The 18,723-nt window shown below is 51.0% G+C and overlaps 1 long non-coding RNA gene across 1 annotated transcript; it reads left to right on the top strand.

Annotated features, from left to right (window-relative positions):
- Positions 1-1,503: 1,503 nt before the first annotated feature.
- On the top strand, positions 1,504-8,889 carry LOC139179770 (uncharacterized). The gene is made up of 3 exons (XR_011564128.1): positions 1,504-2,010; positions 4,294-4,380; positions 7,789-8,889. It is a non-coding gene; the product is annotated as an uncharacterized lncRNA (long non-coding RNA).
- Positions 8,890-18,723: the final 9,834 nt, after the last annotated feature.

Raw genomic sequence — 18,723 nt, 5'->3', positions numbered from 1 at the left:
AAATTAGGACTCTCTTGGAAAATCCCCTATTGTGAGTTTATATCCTTAGGCCACTTTCCCAGAGCATTTTTATTTTACTGAAATCAAAACACAATTTTATACTCACTTTTTTTCCCCAAGAAGTATATTTCTGAATCATTTTTCAAAGTTGGCAAATAAAAACCTCGTTGAGATAAATCACCTGCTTCACTTCTGAGTCAGCCATCATTCCCACAAAAACAAAAACAATGGCACTGTCCCCAGGGGCCCTGAGTAGAAAGTGTTCCTGCATTATTATTAGCTAAAATAAGAGATCCATCTCTAGGCCTGTAATTGAGTTCATCATTCTTGGAGGATTTAACCTATAGTAGCTGCTGCTGCTGCTGCTAAGTCACTTCAGTCATGTGGAAGCCCACCAGGCTCCCCCGTCCCTGGGATTCTCCAGGCAAGAATACTGGAGTGGGTTACCATTTCCTTCTCCAGTGCAGGAAAGTGAAAAGTTAAAGTGAAGTCGCTCAGTCATATCCGACTCTTAGTGACCTCATGGACTGCAGCCTACCAGGCTCCTCCGTCCATGGGATTTTCCAGGTAAGAGTACTGGAGTGGGGTGCCATTGCCTTCTCCGACCTATAGTAGCAGCTTTCTTCAAAAAATGAAAGGAGATGAGATTTCGGAACGAAGTATCACAACTCCTGAGGTCATTCAGACCTTTGATATTAAGCAGACCAAATATTTGTGCGTATTTCCTTTCCTTCTGACTGAGATAGATGTTGAGCTCTTAGGTCAACTCTTGGGTGTAACCTTAGTGGAATTCTTCCTCCATACAGCTGGAAAAAGTAATGGCATTGGTGCCTTGTGATGTTTCCAGGCTGTGGTCTCCTGACGCGACATCGGGGTAGCCCTAGGCTCCTGGGCCCTGTCCCCATGGTGGCTTGGTGACAGGAGTCTCCTGCTGCCCTTGAAAGGGGACAGAGCATGCCCCATATGGCTGGAAGGGCATTGGACGGCAGGCCTGGTGAATTTCGTTTCTGTATAATGATGACAGCCCCTGGGTGATCTGGAGCAAGTCACATTCTGTCCCTGGGCCTCCGGGTCCTGATCAATTGGAAGGAGGGTGGACAGTCCTGCAGATGACCCTCAGGGCATCGAGGGCCCCCTTTCACGGCATTTCTCCAGGGAGGCAGCTATCCGGCCAGGCTCCCCCTCAAAATACGCAGGAGTCAGAAGCAGCTGTGTGGGGCTGGCCGTGGCCCTGTCCAGGGACTGCAGGGCCCCCAGGCTGCAGGAAGGTCACGGGTTCACGTGCTGGGGCTGCAGCTGCCTCTCCCCGCCCCTCCCCTGCCAGGCTGCCTTTGATCTCCAGCCTGTTTTGGCTCCACTGTCAACAGAGAGACCTGCTGGCATGTTCTGTCCCTTCACCTTCAGGCCCCGAGCCTGGTTGGTCGAAAGACATGGAATTTCCACACCCTCACAGGTTGTGCAACTACCCTGCAGACACATTTTACATTTAATTATTGTTATCATTACTTTCAGCAGAGTGAACACTTGTAGATTTATTAGGTTTTTCGATGGCCCACCCATCTGAGTCAGTGACCTTTAGCAATTGTGATGGGAGAGAAAGGGATGAGCTGCAGAGTGGCTGGATGACCAGGCTGAAAGCAGTCATTCCTGGGCCTCTGTTTGGAGAAGCCTTCTTTGGAAGAAGCTGGGAGCCTGCTGGAATTTGAACCCACATGTAAGAGATCTCAGTTCCCGGATGGATTTGTTCCAACCTGGTCTGCCCGCCTCTCTGTGGAATATCTCTCTGCTCTCTCTGCCTTTTGAAATTATTTCTCCAGGCTGGATTTGGCTGCCTCTGCCACCAGCGAGTAAGCAGACCCTCCTGTCACCTGCTGGCTGGGTCTTTGGGCAGGACACTTGCCCACTGTGAGCCTTTTTTTTCCTCTCTCTCATTTGAGACAGGGGAATGAGACGCTGTGAGTTTTATACACAGGGCATGGACAGAGGCTGCCACGAAGTGCTGAGTGAGGGGTGGGTATTCTTTTTTTTTTTTTTTTACAGCTCTATTTAGATGATAGCAGGAGAGTGAGAGAGAGAGAGAGAAAGAAAAGAGCGCATGCACGCGGGAGAGAGAGTCCCAGGGGTGGGTATTCTGAGATGCCCCTTCGCTGACCTTCCTTACATCAGCAGCCGTGTCTCACCTGTAGGGTTTCACTCCGGTTGGGTGACTCCAGATGCTTGCCTGTTTGGGTGGGTCCCAGCAAGACTCATCTTGACCAGCAGCTCACCCTTGAGTCACCACCAGGAAGCCCGGGATGGATGTGATGTCATCAGTAAACACAGCCAGTCATGGATAATGGGGGTTGCTCTGTTTGCCTTGGAGATAAACCCCACCACCCCAGCTGGGCTTCTGTGGGCGAGGCGGAGGATGCCAAGCCCCGGGTGTCAACTTGGTGTGATGACATGTCTGTGGAGGGACCCCAGCATCTCAGGGTGGGAGACATCCTCGGGGGGCGTCCTGTCACGTTGCTCAGGAATCTAGAGGCGGGAAGTTGCATCCTTGGCTGTGTGGGGAAGAACACCCAGGAGCAGCCAGGCCTGTTTCACCTGATTCACTGCTCTGAAGCTGAGCTCTAGTCTCCCCTGGCGTCACTGTTTTCCTTTGAAGTCCAACCAGAGAATCCCATAATCCCTCGTTCCTGTCCATATGGGTCTCAGCTCAAAGATGGTGGCCCCTTGAGGGCAGGGTGGGTTCCCAGCCCAGTGCCCACCTCCATCACGGCAGAGAAACGTGCGTGAGCCAGTCTTCTCCCCCGGGGTTGAAGGAGTCACAGTTGGCACTGGAGTTTGCCGTTTTCCTCAGGGCCATGGAATTCTTGGTGATGACCTGCTTCTGGACCCCAGGTCCTCGTGCCGCCCGGCCCCTGGCTGATGTGGCCAGTGCCCCTGGGTCAGCTCCGGGGCTCTCCTCGGGGCCAGACTGGTGAGACACAGAACTGCCCTGTGAGCCCTCCTGGAGCCCAAGGCGGATGGAAAGATCAGGAGAACAGATCCTGTCTTTATTTGAGGATTTGCTAATTTGTTCATCATAGATTTTTTTTTTTTTTTGCAATAATTTTGATTTTCTAAAATGCTGCATTAAGGTATCTCGATCACCGACTCACTTGGCGCTCCCTTCAGGTTGATGCCAAGTCAGCTGCCTCCTTTGCCTCACTCGTCCAGTCCTGTTCTTCCTGCATGATCTCCCATTGCTGCCCATGAGTCAGAGAGATAGAGGAGATGATTGCCCCAGGCTGCCCAGTCCTGGAGTTTCAGCCTGCCCTGCAGGGAAAGTCAAAAGGCCTTTCTCTACGATGTGCATAGATGAACCTTCTTATGTATTCTTGCCTGGAAAATCCCACGGACAGAGGAGACAGGTGGGCTTCAGTCCATGGGGTCGCAAAGAGCACAACTCTTTGCATGACATCAAACCTTCCTGAGCGCCAGCTGGCTCCTGGGATCCAGGAGGGCCAGGTGTGTGCCAGCAGCCCTTACTGCCCACTCTGTCCACTAGATGGCGCACTGACCGCGCGGGTGAGCATGGTGCCCCCTCCACCCCTCCTCCCAGGGCCCAGGTTTTCTGAATTGCTGGCCAGTGTGGAGACCACCTGTTCAGCTGATCCCCACTGCAGGCCCAAAGCACAGAGGAGACTGAGGCTCAGAGAGGTGAGGTGACCCACCTGCTGCCCTTAACATACTAACATTGGCCCTGGGGTCTGGCTTTGTACCTGACATACCCCAAATCCCTTCTTTCTGGGCCACCTGTTCTTGGTCTGTGTTAAAGGCACCTTTGCCAACCTGGTGAAAGCCATAGGACCCTTCCTTGGGAAAAAAATTGAAAAGAATTTCATGGGCTTCCAGAACAGGGCCAGGCATAGATTAAGAACTCTTTTCCTGCATGTTTGCAGTATATGCATGCGATGTGGGATTTATAGTTATACACTTTGTTTCAGATAGCATCTAACCATGTAATCCATCCATTGCTTCGAGAAATATTCATTAAGCACCTACTACGTGAAAACCACTGTTCCAGGTGCTAGAGATACTTTGTGAAGCTGACGTTCTGGGGTGGGAGGCGGGGTGGTGTGGAACAAATGATAAAAAGAGGCAAAGTCATAGTGGTTATTAGTGCTGTAAATAAATCACCCCAACCTTTTTGGCACCAGGGACCGGTTTTGTGGAAGGCAATTTTTCCACGGACAGAGGGGGAGGTTTGGGGATGATTCAAGGGCCTTATACTTACTGTGCACTTTATTTCTGTTACTGTTACATCAGCTCCATCTCAGCTCATCAGGCGTTAGGTCCTGGAGGCCGGGGAGCCCTGCTCTAAATGGTCCTAGTTCTCTGTCTTCTGGGCACACGGTAAGATTCTGCTCCCTGGTCTTGTGGTTGGGTGAGACCACGCGGCTGGTTCGCCAGTGAATTGCGAGACGTGATGTTACTTCCGGGCCAGAGCATTTAGTTGTTGATGTGAGACCCCTCTCCCTAACCCGCCCCCAGAGCTTTCCCTCCCCTCTGATGTGGAAACTGGACACATTGCAGATGGAGGTTGTGTAGTCAGCCTAGGTCCCTGAGACTCTAGAGCAGGACAGACAAGATTTGTTTCTTTAAGTCACTGAAATTTTGAGGGTCTTTGTTACTGTAACATAACCCAGTCTATTCTGATTGATACAATAATAAGTATGTAAATTACATGATGAAATTATAAAGATTGCCAGGAGGAGATTAGAACCACAGGGAAAAGAAACTGCTGAGCATGATAAGTTGTATTGCAAGGGGAAGGCAAGTGAACTTTATTTTTTAAATCAATTAATTGAGGGGGGGCCTGTGCTGCACAGCATGTGCGATCTTAGTTCCATAACAAGTGATTAAACCTGAACCCTTAAAAAAAAAACCTGAACCCCTGACGTAGAAACGCGGATTCTTAACCACTAGGCTACCAGGGAAGTCCCCTGCGCCCCCCTTTTAAGCGGAACTTAAAATAGGGCAATCAAGTTAGGAGGCTTCATTGAGAAAGAGATCTTTGAAAAGGAAGTGAACCTTGCAGGTGTCTGGGAAGAAAAAATGTGTCCCAGGCTGTTCCTGGGACAGCCAGGGGGAACAGCCAGGGTAAAGGCTGGAGCTGTTTGGTGGTTTGAGAAACAGCAAAGGATCATATGATTGGAGAAAAGTGTGGGGTGGGGTCCGAGAAGTACCAGGGCCTTCTTAGGGGGAGCCTTATGGCCATGAAGGACTTTGCCATGTTCTTTGAGTGAAAGAGGGAGCCATCACAGGGGCTTGAGCCCACAACCATCATGATAGAATGGATGATTTCAAGGGGTCCAGCCTGGCATCTGTGCCGAGACTGAATGGGGAGGAGTCCTGCGGGGCAGGATGGAGGGTGCCTATGAAGGGGCTATGCATATTTCAGGTGACATCTGTTGGTGGCTCACGTGGGGTGGCGAGAGCAGAGGTGGCGAGAAGTGGTCAGATGGTCAGATCCTGGATATGTTTTGAAGACGGAACTGTGAGATTTCCTGATGCACAGCATGAGGGGTCGGATGGAGGGCTTTTGGCCTCAGCAAATAGGAGGATGGGATGGCTATCGGCTGAGGGAGGGAGGTACTGATGGGGCACTCCGGGGGAAGATCAGGACCTGGGTCCATGCTGAGTTTCAGATGTCTATTAGAAAAGTCAGAAAGCAGGAAGGGAGAGAAACAGAAAGGATGAAGTGGCAATGGGGAAGCAGGAGCGGGAGGGAGAGAAGATACACCAGTAAGGAAATATTACTGGACCCCTATCTTAAATTCACTTGGATTTTTTCTTCAGCGTGCTAAGTCGCTTCAGTCGTGTCTGACTCTTTGCAACCCTATGGACTATAGCCCGCCAGGCTCCTCTGTCCGTGGGATTCTCCGGGCAAGAATGCTGGAGTGGGTTGCTGCGCCCTCCTCCAGGGGATCTTCCTGACCCAGGGATCAAACCCGCATCTCATGTCTCCTGCATTGACAGGCAGCTTCTTTACCACTAGCACCATCTTAGGCTGGTTATAAAGAGAAACTCTGACGTGAAGCTTTATAGCCAGGGCCGATTCTAAGGGCTTTAGATGAGAATTAGGGAAAACCACATGATGAGTTTACTGTTACCTTTGATGGTGTCCGGCTTCCCAGGTGGCTCAGACAGTAAAGAATCTCCCTGCAATGTGGGAGACCCAGGTTTGATCCCTGGGTCGGGAAGATCCCGTGGAGAAGGGAATGGCAACCCACTCCAGTATTCTTGCCTGGAGAATCCCAAGGACAGAGGAGCCTGGTGGGCTACAGTCCCTAGGGTTGCAGAGAGTCAGACACGACTGAGTGACTAAAACTTTCACTCTGACGGTGTCAGGGAGGTTATTCTGTTCTGTTTTAGGAATGCCAAGGACATGATCCATTATGTTATGCAATGCTCCTGCATTCTGATAAATTTCATCTTTTGCTAAGTCCTGGGAGAAGCTCTGCTTTCCTTGAGGAACTGATGTACATCTTCTCTCTCCAAAACGAAAATCATGAAAAGATTGTCTCTTTTCTCTCCAGCTGCCAGGGATCTCAAAGCCAAATGTGAAACTCGACTTTATTACCCACTTGGGCCTGTGAAGTTTGCATATTTGTTTTTTACTTTCCCTCCCCTTGGCTTCTTTCTTTTAATTCCCAGGGTTAGTTTTTAAAATTTTAACTTTATCATGTGTTCTTACTAGAGTTGCCTCTAATCTATATGGAATGAGGTGGAGTGTAAAATAAAGAAAGGAATGCAATTGAATAGAGTTGCTTTTTAATAACAATGCAACTCATTTATAAATGAAAAAGATATTGAAAATTTGTCTCTAATTTCCTATATGCAGTCTTGAATTCCAGCCGACTTTCACTATAAAATTGAAACTGTGTTCCTCAAGGAAAAAGAATCCTAGTCCTGAAATGTTATAAAAATCGCACGTTCAATTGCAGAAAATATGTAAAGTCACATATCTTAAAGAAAGCAAGCTATTGTAAGATGCTGAGAACAGTATTTAAAATAAATCACAGAATACAAATACAAAATAACTGGAGTTGTTCTAATGTTTGTATGTGGTCAGCCTCATCCAACTCTTTTGCAAGCCCGAGGACTGTAACCTGCCAGGCTCCTCTGTCCATGGAATTTCCCAGGCTAGAATACTGGAGAGGGTTGCCATTTCCTTCTCCAGGGGAACCTCCTGACCCAGGGATCAGAATCTGCGTCTCTTTTATTGGCTGGTGGATTCTTTACCACTGAACCACCTGCAAGCCCTTTTAGGATGAGGATTTAAAGACTGCAGGAAAAAGAATGGGTCTTCCAAAGAGGACATGCTGTTTCGTGAGACTTTGCAGCTTACACTTTCTCTGGAATTACTGAAGCAGGTTTCACAGAGCTCAGTTAGCCTTCACTTTGCCACATACCTATAACACCTGTCTTCTTAGTCTATCAATATTGGTTCTTCAAATCAATCCCTTTAATAAACTTATTTAGAGAGGAAATGATCTAAGTAATATGTAGTGGGTATGAATTCATGGGTTTGCTGTTTTCTTAATGTACATTAAAATCAATTTGTAAGTAATTAAATGAAAACATGGTTCGGCGTGTTCCCCTGAAAGCACCTCTTTCACCCCATGCCGCGCATATAGTGAGTGAGGGGTTTAGTCCTACAGAGTGATTCCTGGGTATAATCTTTGAGAAAGATCTTAAGAAAGTCTGCTGCGGACTTCCCTGGTGGTACTGTGGATAAGAATCTGTCTGCTAATGCAGGAGACACGGGTTCCATCCCTGGTCCGGGAAGATTCCACGTGCCACGGGGCGACTGAGCCCATGTACCACAACTACTGAGCCCTTGTGCCTACAGCCTGTGCTCTGCAACGAGAGAAGCCACCGCCATGAGAAGCCCATGCGCCACAACGAAGGGTAACCCTGCTCTCTGCGGCTAGACAAAGCTTTGCGCAGCCCCAAATAAATAAATTAATAAATGATCTTAAAAAAAGAAAGCCAGCTGGGATGAGTACACCCCGCTCCAGTGCGGTCACCACCCATATCTAATCCCTCTCTGGGTCTCCCTGTTATGCAGCTCACCCACTGGGGCCAGCTGTAGGAATGACATCATTGGTTTCCAATAGTGACTTTTAAACCTGATTTTTGGAGCCATGGGTCTCAACTGTGGTCCCTGGACTGTCAGCATCAGTTAGCACCTGGGCGCTTGTGAGAGATGTACATTGTTGGACACCACCCCAGTCCTGCAGGGGGATCCCAGTGGATGCTGACGTTTGAGGACCACTGTTCTAGAACCCCGTTGTTCAGTCAACAGAAGACCATCAGCAAGGAGACCCAGTTCTGAAACCAACTAGTTGTGCCTGTGTGCATGCTCAATCGCTTCAATCGTGTCCGACTCTATGCGACTCCATGGATTGTAGCCTGCCAGGCTCCTCTGTCCATGGGATTCTCCAGGCAAGAATACTGGAGTGGATTGCCATTTCCTTCTCCAGGGGTTCTTCCTGACCCCGGGATGGAACCCGCATCTATCTTCTGATTGGTAGGTTGGTTCTTTACCACGAGCGCTACCTGGAAGCCCCAACTAGCTGTGCCCCAGTGTCAAAATGCTCACAGACTCCATTTCCTCATCCATAGCATGAGGAAATGCCTGGTCCTGAGGAGAGGTTCCCAGCCCAGAGGTACATTAGAAACCTCTGAGCAGCTTCTCAAATGTGTTGCCATACGCCAGAGGCTGCTATACAGTCAGCCCTCCGTATCCATGGGTTCCACATGTGTACCCAATCAACCTCGGATTTACATAGTATTTACAACTATTTACATACTATTTACAACTATTTACATAACATTTACACTGTGTTAGGTATTACAAGGGGCTTCCCTGGTGGCTCAGTGGTAAAGAATCTACCTGCAACACAGGAGCCAAGCTGCAGATTTGATCCCTGGGTGGGGAAGATCCCCTGGAGGAGGAAATGGCAACCCACTCCAGTATTCTTGCCTAGAGAATCCCCATGGACAGAGGAGCCTGGCGGGCTACAGTCCACGGAGTTGCAAAAGAGTTAGACAGGACTTAGCGACTAAACAACAATACAGTATTATAAGTAATTATACAGTATTATAAGATGATTAAAAGTTTGTGGTAGGGTGGGCCAAATACTACACCATTTCATATAAGGGATTTGAACACCCTTGGATTTTAGAATCCTCCAGGGTCCTAGAATCCCCCTCTGATACCAAAGGGGTGACTGTACTTTATAATTATGTTAAGGTCGGGAACAGGCAAAACCAAATCTGTAACGGAAACAATCAGAACAGTGGTTGTCTGGGGGAGATTGGAGGGGCGATTGGCTGGGGAGGGGCAGGAGGGAACTTTCTGGGTTGATGGTGACATTCTGTCTCAATGGGAATATGGGTCAAAGGTGTATGTATTTGTCAAAAATGTATTAAGTGGTATGCTGAAGATATGCACGTTTTATTGTATGCATGTTTTACCCCAAAAGAAAAACAAAGGGGCTGAAACAAATATTGGACTCCAGTTAATAGTTTACATGCTGAAGTGTTGAGGGGTGAAATGCAGTGATGTCCCAATTCATTCTGAAATACATCAAAATATAAGATGGCCTGCTGACTGGACAGAGAAATGGCTGGCTGAACAGGTATGTGGACAAAATGAGTATATTAAAATGTGAGTTGGAGAATCCAGATTGTGGCTATATGGGTATTCACTGCAAAGTTCTTTCAATTATTCATTAAGTTTGACAATTTTTATCATAAAATGTGGGAGGGAAAATCCCGATGCTGATATTTTTATGCTCAAATTGATTAAATCAGTATCCTTCCTAAGCTAAAACTTCTCCCATTGGAGCGAGGTATGTTTCTTTGTCCAAGGTAGCAGATAAAAAATTTTTTGACTATAGCTGATTTACAGCATTGCGTTAGTTTCAGGCGTTCAGCAAAGTGAATCAATTTTACCTACAAGGTAGCAGTTTTTAAGCTGTTCACGTGGACATTCTGGGGAAGTGGTGACACATGGGGAGATGGTTGTTTTTTTTTATGCCTGATAATGAATTTACTGGGCTGGAATCTTCCAACAGGTAATGAGAATGTGAAAGGCGTTAGGTGGTGGACCTGGGCGTCACTGCTGTCAGAACTGCCCCGCCCTTCAGCTGCAGGCATGGGGGCCCCCCGGCTGCCCCCTGTTCTCTGGGCACAGACCGGGGCCCCCTCTGCAGAGCGTCTACTTGCCTCCACCACCAGAGGGAGCTGTCATCCCAGCAGTTTCGGAAGCGCGGGCACTATTGGAACGCCGCGGGGAGTGCTTCTCTGCGTCCCCTCGAGGGGATTACAGGGCTGCTCCCACCATGCCTTGCTTCCCCTGTTAACCCATCGCTCCCAGGGGACTGAGCCTGCAGGCCATGGACCCTCTTTCCAGATCTGCACGCTCGCTGACTCAACACACCTCCCCGCTCCCCTTGTCCTCCAACTTGACCCATGGCACCGTGGGATCCGCGGCCAGCAAAGCCCCCTCGAGTGTCACCTCTTCCGGGGACGTTCTCCTGTTCTGGCTCGCCGTCTCCCCTGGGCCCTCCCCTGGGTGCTATTTCTCCTCCCCTCACACCCTGGCAGTGCAGAATCCGGAAGGGCTCAGGATCCTTTCTGCCTCCAAGGCATTTCTCGTCCTTCTCATTCAAAACAGCGTGTGGCCTTCTGTCCACCTGCTGGTCAGCTCCTTCACTGAGGACGCAGGCAGCTGGCTCTGTTTCCTCCTCCTCCTTATTGTCCATGACCCACGTGGACGGACCATCTGACCCCCTGGTCTCGCTGTCTTGCTTGCCTCACCTCCAGTGACCTTTCCAACACTCCCACCCAGCCCCACTTCCTGTGCTCACACCCGGGACCCCTGACTTCATCTGGAAAAGAGACCCAAGCGCCCCCTCCCACCCCGGCTCTAGCGCCGCCCGCCCCTCCCCCCCAGCCTCATCCAGAGCTCGCCTGGTCTCAGGGAATGACTCCCTCCCTTGCTCGTCTCCCCTCCCTCCCCTCTCTCCCGCCCTTGGCCCCGCCCCTGGGCAGACCCCAGCGTGGCTGACACTCACGGGCAGGCACCCTTGCTCCCCTACCCTCTGCCGTGACTTCACCCCTCCTCCTCTGCCCGCGGTCCCACCTGCGTCTCCCCTGCAGCTGAGCGACACCCACGTCTCCACCTTCACCAGGAAACCGGAGCCAGAGCGGGGCTGTATCATCATCCTCCCACCGTCTGCACTGATCGCGCCTTCTCCCCCCGGAAGCCAGCTGCCCCCAGCTCTGGGGCCCACCCCTTCTCGCTGCCCAAGCTTGTCGCTCTTATTGGATCCCTGTTTTCTAGTTAGCAGGAAGTTTTCACTAGAGGGTGCAGAACTGGCCCTAGAGCTGAGGACCCAAACGGCTCTGAAGTTTTCGACTTGCCCCCTGGCTAAGGTCGGGTGTGGGAGGGTCTCCTCTCAGTGCACAGTCTTTCCCGTGGCCCTGGTCTTTGGTCTACACGTGTCCCTCTCGGGTTGTCTTCCTGGAATTAATGAACCCTATCGCAGAACAGCATCTCAAAGCTCTCCCAGCCAGGCATGTCCTCATCTGCCCACCCCTGCCTGCTCCTGGTCCAGATATTCCCTGCCCCTCCCCCGGCAGGTGAGGAAAGGGACACCTCCGTGTCCACGAGGACATACCTGAGATAATGCAGCCGGAGCTCCTGGCACTCTGGTGATGCCTGCTGCCCTGGGACGGTCCTCACAGCTGTGTAGAGGGCACACCTGCGGATGTTCTCCACCATCACTGCACCTGGGGAGGCAGAGGCCCCTGGGTGTCCTCGTTTGGGGAGGGGGCAGGGCAGGCGACCAGAAACCCCACAGAATATTGCCCACCAGCCGGGGGTGGGGCGGCAGGGGTAACAGGTTATATGGACCCACAGCAGCGTTTTTAAAGCCAGGAGCTGCCTGGAAACAGGAACACCGTGGGGTCCACAGGGCTTGTATTTGTGTCCCCAAACAATGCAGGCGCTTCAGAACACATGTGAATTCAGGTGTGTGTGTGGTACCCGTCAGAGTTGGTATATGTGGAAGCGGGACGTGGGGATGACAGACGCAGGGAGACAAGTGCTGATGTGGGCGGTGGGCTGGAGAGTGGGGTACCTTCGGCCCTCTCAGCTGAACCCCCTACACCTAACCCAGCAAGGTGACCTCACCTGTGCCTCTGGCTCCAGTCTCCCCTACGCAGTCCAGACCCGGGTGCAGCCCACAGATCCACACTCTCCTGGGCCGCATAGCCCCCTCAGAAACACGTGTCTGTTGGTAAAAGCCGAGAGGCCACTCCTTGCTGGGACCGTAACTGAGGTCCTAACCACTGAAAAACAAGAAGGCTCCAGTACGCACCACCTGCTGGCATGTTCCCGTTCCCAGTGATGCTTAGGACCCTGCTGGCCCTCGAGCTCCTGGGGTCTGGCCAGCCCAGCCTTGGGGAGCTGCACACGCTGTGTGTGCCATGCGCGTTAGGGACACCTTGGGACACGGTATCGGCCCTCCTACCTGGGACACGAGGGGGCCTCAGGGGCTGGTCTCTTAAGGCCGGGAGTCCCGACGACGGTGAGCTGGGACCGGGGGGCCTGGGGGTGTCCTGATCCCTCCTGTCTGCAGGGTGACTGATTCCAGAGCTACTGGGGTGAGCGAGGAGTTGGAAAGAGACGCACACGGTCAGGGGGCTCTCGGGGGCCTGATGGGGCCACCCCACTGCCCACGACCTGCCAAAGGCGGCAGGAGGGGACGGGGCCCCAGAGGCAGAGCGAGGGTCAGCCGAGGAGCCGGGGGCATGTCACTGTGGAGGGGCCCTCACCGAAGGCAGACCTGTCCCCTTGGCCCTTGTGAGAACGTGGGAGGGTTGCTCTCCTTTTATGCAGAAGTCCCCCCAGATTGGACGTTCTCGTGAGAATGTCGTTTATGCAGATGCCAGTTTGCAGGTGAGAACTTCCACGTTCATGGCTGTGGGTGGGACATACATCCCACCTTTTCATGGAGTGAATCAGGAATTTGGAAACTCACTCTCACTTTTGTACAAAGCTCAAAAGGTTCCCTCTACAGAAACTTGCAGTTGAAAAAGAAGGCAAGTTGCCAAGGGGGCAGGGCAGGGACAGAGTGGGAGTTTGAGGTTAGCAGATGCAAACTGTTATATATAGAATGGATTAAAAAAAAAACAAGGTCCTGCTGTAGGGCGCAGTATCAATATCCTGTGAAAAACCACAGTGGAAAAGAATATGAAAAAGATTATATATATATGTATAACTAAGTCTCCTTGTTGTACAGCAGAAATTAATACAACCTTGTAGATCAACTATACTTCAATAATTTTTTTTTTTAAAAAGAAGGCAGAAGTCTGATCTCCTATTTCTTGCAGGTGAATTAATTGCTTCTCATCCTGTAGTATTTAGAGAATAGGGATGACGAGCTGAGGGGGAAGAAGAGAAAAATAACCTCTTAAAAAAGAGATGTTTTTAGGCACAAAAAGGAAACTGTATTAATTAAGGTTCTCCAGAGAAACAGAACCTTTATATATATATACACACACACCCTGTGATCCAGTGAAGTTGATACATATAATTAACCATCATGGAAACCTCCTTCCTACCCGCTAAGAAAGACAAGATGATCTTCTAAAAGGAGCAGACACAGACGATGAGGGACCTCTGGGTGCCGAGCCTGGGTACCTCGAGTGGCTGCACAGGAGGACTTCTGGGTATGGACCAAGTGGGTCCTTCTAGAACCTTCTAGGAACTGTTCCTCTCAACCTATGGTCTAGCACAGCTTTGCACTGGAAAGCACCCAGCACGCTCTGCTGGGATTCTAACAGAATCAGAAAGCAGAAATGTTTGGTTTTTCTCAAGTTGAAATTTAAAATGTTTCCCAGGGTTCATTTACATTGCAGTTCATTCAGTAATAATTTGTAGCCACCAATGGTAATATTATTATTTTAAATCCTTTCTAATGGGCTGACCATGAATAGCCAGCCTTATGTTGGCTCATGGTGGAAAATCAGGCCAGGCCAAGGTGGGGCACCCACATTTTGGGGTCCTTCTTCCCATATGAGGCCAGATGCTGCCTACACAGACCCCATGGAAGAAACTGCTTCTGAGGCTGGGGTCAAACTCACCTCCACCCCAGGGTCCAGGCCTCACAGGTGCCATGGCAGGACCTGGCCATCCCCTCTGGGCCTAATGACCCAAGTGGTGGGCTGCTTTGCAGGGATTTGGGACAAAAGACCAATTGTCCACATCCTCCAGCCCCAGAAGATGCAACTGGAGACAGGCAGGGAGCAAGACAGACCACGTGGATCCCCGAGCCTAAGACCCAGCTGGCCCAGACTGAGCGCCTGGCTGCCTCATGAGAGAAGAGAGAGTGGCCGGCCCTGCGCTCTGCCTGTTACATCCGAGCTGGAGGAGGTGGAGGGGGCCAAGGAGGAGTGTTGGCCGGGTCCCATCACTGAGTCTCATCGCTCCCTAGGTTCACTGGCATCACAGGTCAAAGGAGAGAGGCAAGTCCTGGGGACGTGTGAGCCCTTAGATGACAGGGACCTTCCCACTAGCGAAAGGGCTCCAAACTGGCCCTGGACCCTGACCCCTCCTCCCTGGCTCACAGATGGGGGCTGGGGTCAAGTCAGGAGAGCTTCCTGAGTGAGCTTTCGCCCCAGAAGACACACAAAAGCCAGGTGAAAATATGTTTGCAAAACTACTTTATAGGGACTCCCTTGGCGGTCCAGAGGTTAGGACTTTGCCTTCCAATGCAGGTGGTGCAGGTTCAATCCCTGGTCAGGGAGCTAAGATGCCTCAAGGCCAGAGGCATCATAAAACCAGAGCATAAAACAGAAACAAGATTGTTGTTCAGTTGCTAAGTCAGGTCTGACTCTTGGCAACCCCATGGACTACAGCATGCCAGGCTCCTCTGTCCTTCCCTAACTTCCAGAGTTTGCTCAAATTCATGTCCATTGAGTATCTAACCATCTCATCCTCTGTCAGCCCCTTCTCCTGTCCTCAATCTTTCCCAGCATCAGGGTCTTTTCCAATGTGTCGGCTCTTTGTATCAGGTGGTCAAAGTACTGGAGCTTCAGCTTCAGCATCAATCCTTCCAATGAGTATTCAGGGTTGATTTCCTTTCGGACTGACTGGTTTGATCTCCCTGCAGTCCAAGAGTTCTCTAGCACTACAATTAGAAAGCATCAGTCCTTCGGGGCTCAGCCTTTTTATGGTCCAGCTCTCACATCTGTACATGACTACTGCAAAAACCATAGCTTTGACCAGACAGACGTTTGTCAGCCAAGTGATGCCTGCTTTTTAATATGCTGTCTAGGTTGTCAACAAGATTGTAATAAATTCAATAAAGACTTTTAAAACAGTCCACATAAAAAAAAATCTTTAAAAAACAAACAAAAAAACCCCTGTTGTATAAATCATGAAGTGCAACATATTCAAAGGATATAATTTTAAGAGAGGTGGAGGAGAACTGTGGCTTTAATCCAGGGAAGTTTCCGGAATCAGATCTCTCTTGCCCGGATCCTGACTGTGGAGGATGCTGGTTAGATGTGGAGAATACTTCTTTCAGTCTAGTAGAAGCAGGTGGGTATTTCTGTAGCGGGTTTTCCTAGACCAGGTGGGTAGAGTCCTTTATCTAAAAGGGCCTCCGGTTACAGTGGAATTGCCTCATCTGATGCCCCTGGAGACAGAGACAGCTCGGCCGAGAGCTTGCTTTCCACTCCACCTCACACCAGCAGGAGACAGAAGCTCCTAAGACCTTAAAGGAAACCAGGGCAGCCATAAACTCTATTTACAGCCTTCGAGGGCCTGAGAGAAATGCTGAGAAAAATGAGTTGCTGAAAGAACCAGATAGTTATTCTTTTTTTTTTTTTTACCTGAAAATAAAAACTCACCACTGAATCATAAAGCGGGCTGACCGCGAGGCCTCCAGCTGGAAGGGTCGCTGAGGGCCTGCAGGCACCAGCTGGGGCCTGGGGGGCAGTTTCTCTTCTCACCGGGACCCCCGCTTGCTTGGGGTGCAAGCGGAGCTTCCTGTCTCGCCCACGTCCAGCCGTGCCCACCTCCACCTTCTTCCCAGCGGTCTCGTGTCCTCCTTTCTGACGGTGCTTCCCTCGACCGCTCCCTTTCCTTTTTATGAAATGTGTTTCTCCATCCGCCCACTTCCTTTCTGCTTCCTAGGAGTGTTGACCGATGCACCAAAGTGATGGAATCACATAAAACCTGCCAGAAAGTGCCTGAGCACAGGGAAGCTTGTGCCCCCAGCATGGCAGCCCCAGGCGCTGTGGCTAAAGGAAGGTGGGCTGCAGCCCCGGGTCCAGATGACCCGCAGGGGCCTGGGGGCTGGGGCAGCTCCAGGGAGCACTGGGCTGGGTCAGCGGCAGCGGGAGTCGGAGGGTTCAGAGCGGCCCAGGGCAGGACCCGCTGGTGACCACCAGACCCCCCTCCCCCAGGAGCTCAGGGCCCAGGTGGGCAGAGATGTGGGCAGAGGGCACTTTGCAGAGATTGGGGTGAGGGGGGCGTGGGGACAGAGGGAGTCTGACACCCTGGGGGCAGCCGACATCCGGGGTGCCGGGGGCTCGGAGCTGCTCCAGAACCCTCCTCATGGCTGTGCTTCTCTCCCACACTCACCCCTGACCCCTGGTGGGAGCGGTGGATGAGGTCCTGACATGGATCCCCCTCCCACCTGGGATGCTGCTGGTGCTCACTTCACGGGACACCCACTCACCCGGCAGATGCTGTCTGAAGTCTTCAGGGTCGAGCAGAGGGTGTAGGCTCACCGACTCTGGGCGCCTCCACCACTGACAAGCTGTGTGACCCTGGGCAAGTGACTTGAACTCTCCGTGCCTCGGTTTCCTCATCTGTAAAGGTTAAATGAGGTAATGTTTGTAAAGCATTTGGCTGAGCGCCTGGCATACAGTAAACACGGTATGTATGTTTGTTCAGTAAAGAAGCTGGGAGACCAGGGATGTCCCTGACCCCATGCAGCCTTCACTCAGGGATGGAGACCAACAATAGACACGTGAGCCGATAAGTTACAGAACTGCAGCGGCAGGAGGAGATTAAATCAGCAACGGGACACAGCGTGAGCTGCAGGTCGCGGAGCATTATTTTAACCCAGGAAGTCAAGGGAGGCCTTCCAGAGGAGGGGCATCTGCATGGAGACCAAAATGATGAGCGTGACCAGCTGTGCAAAGATCAGAGCGTTGGATTCCAGGCAGTGGGCACAGCACACGCCAAGGGCTGGTGCGATGGGGCAAAGTCAGGCGGATGTGGCTGGAGCCCAGCGGGCACTGGGGGACGTTATGTGTGAAAGAGGTTGAGAGAAGCAGGTCCCGTGGGGGCTGTGGTCCTGGGAAGGGATTGGGGTTTTTTCTAATTGCAATAGGAGACTGTACTCACTTCCTTGGCTTCCCTGGTGGCTCAGCAGTAAACAATCCTCCTGCCAATGCAGGTGACTTGGGTTCGATCCTCTGGGTTGGGAAGATCCCCTGGAGAAGGAAATGGCAACCCACTCCAGTATTCTTGCCTGGGAAATCCCATGGAGGGAGGAGCCGGGCGGGCTACAGTCTACAGGGTCGCAAAAGAGTCAGACACGATTTAGACTAAACAATAACAATTCGTTTCTTCGGGCTGTAGCAACAAAGTACCACAAACTTGGTGATTTAAGACAGGAATGTGTTCTTTCCCAGTTGTGGAGGCCGGAAGTCCAAAATCAGGATATTGGCTACAGTCTCTCTGCAGAATCCAGTGGCGGGTCTTTCCCTGCCTATTCCAGCCTCTAAAGATGGGCCTAAGTGTTCTTTGGCTGCGGGTGCCTCCTTCCAGGCTCCATCTTCACCTGGTCTGTGTGTGGGGGTCTCTGTGTCTTCTTTGTATAAGGGCGTTAATCATCGGAGTTACAATCTAAATCCAATGTGATAGCGTCTTGAGATCTTTAACTTAATCACATCTGCAAGACCCTATTTCCAACTAAGATAACATTCACAGATGCCCAGGGTCAGGTGTGTGCTCAGTCATGTCCAACTCTTTGCAACCCTGTGGACTGCAACCCACCAGGCTCCTCTGTCCATAGAATTATCCTGGCAAGAATACTGGAACAGGTTACCATTTCCTCCTCCAGGGGATTTTCCCGACCCAGGATTTTGAGCCTGTGTCTTCTGTGTCTTCTGCTTTTGTCAGGCAGATTCTTTACCACTGAGCCACCTGGGAAGGCCTTGGACACAATTCAATTCACTGGACATCTATGCAGAGGGGATCTATAAGACCTGACTTTTGATTTAACAGGGTCGTGCTGACTGCTGTGCGGAAAAGAGCACAAAGATGGGGAGGCAAGTTATGAGGGGGCGGGGGTGGCTCTTGCAGGCAACATGGCCAGGGGTGATGGGTGAGCAGGAGAAAAGGCGTTTTCCTGTTGAACATAAACAATTTCATGGATCACCAACCTCAGATGAGGCCCCTCTGTGCCCATGATGGGTCAAGACAGCAGCAACACCCTTCCGAAATCACATCCGAAACAGACGAAACGTGGACACCATCCAAACTGCACAATCAAACATCCCCCTCCCAGCTAATATGACGCGCTCTCTTGTTTAACCAATCACAATCCCAGCTAATATGACACGCTCTCGTTTAACCAATCACAATCCCAACTA

The sequence above is a fragment of the Bos indicus genome, chromosome 25 (assembly GCF_029378745.1).
Source record: "Bos indicus isolate NIAB-ARS_2022 breed Sahiwal x Tharparkar chromosome 25, NIAB-ARS_B.indTharparkar_mat_pri_1.0, whole genome shotgun sequence".
NCBI lineage: Eukaryota > Metazoa > Chordata > Mammalia > Artiodactyla > Bovidae > Bos > Bos indicus.
This window is presented reverse-complemented; position numbering and strand designations above follow the sequence as displayed.